At 32.5% G+C, this 862-nt stretch overlaps 1 protein-coding gene across 1 annotated transcript in view; it reads right to left on the reverse strand.

Annotated features, from left to right (window-relative positions):
• Positions 1 to 862, reverse strand: part of LOC110019415 (isocitrate dehydrogenase [NAD] catalytic subunit 5, mitochondrial-like) — a 34,169-nt gene that overhangs the window by 1,706 nt on the left and 31,601 nt on the right. The gene's annotated exons all lie outside the window — the stretch shown is intronic.

Genomic DNA, 862 nt, shown 5'->3' on the forward strand with positions numbered 1-862 from the left:
TCCTCTTCTCACAAAACCCTAAAATTTCTCTCCCGCACAGGAGCACTCTTGTTCTCGCCTCTCTAGTTTATTTCTTTGCTTCGTATAATGGTTTGAAAATGGGACATACAACTCTTAAGATAACCATAGAGATGGTTATCCATGTGTTTGATATTTTACTTTAATTATTTATTTTTACAGATTTTATAAATTTAACTTTTAAAAAATAAAATACACCTTCAGATACAGCAAAGGTATGGTGGTGTATGTGTAAAAATACAAGTTTAGTTGTTAGATATGTACGTACATAATAATTCAGTGGTATGGATTGTAAATCTTTGAAGAATTCAATCATTATTAACACATGATGATGTCCAGACAAGATGTTAATGGGGAAAAAATAGATTGATTTTATCCTAGCACAAAAATCCGCATTTCGGGAGTTGTCCCAATCAGCCTCAGAGAGGGATTAGGGCCAGCATTTTGGCAGGTAAGCGTCAAAATGAATCTAGTCTAAAAAGTTTAATGTCAGTTCAACTTCATTAAAACTACCAATCATATTCACCAAGAGAAGTAAATTTTAACTAAAATAATTATTTTTGATATAATTTGACAGAAAGATTTTAGTCACGTATAAAGACTGTAATTTTAGCCACAAACGATCAGCGATTGTCTGCTGCAAAACCTTCATAAAGGCCTTGTCTACCAAACACAATTGAATTGCCAAGGGAACCTTTTTATCAATCTTTTTCTTTTTCTTCTTCACTCGTACTTCGAAGCATATTGGCACATCCAAAGAGTGCTTCATTATTTCCTATTGAATTGCAACTCAGTTGGCCGTCAAATTGGGAAAGATACATTTGATTTAATATTACATATATAT

Source organism: Phalaenopsis equestris, unplaced genomic scaffold (assembly GCF_001263595.1).
Source record: "Phalaenopsis equestris unplaced genomic scaffold, ASM126359v1 Scaffold000055, whole genome shotgun sequence".
Classification (NCBI taxonomy): Eukaryota; Viridiplantae; Streptophyta; class Magnoliopsida; order Asparagales; family Orchidaceae; genus Phalaenopsis; species Phalaenopsis equestris.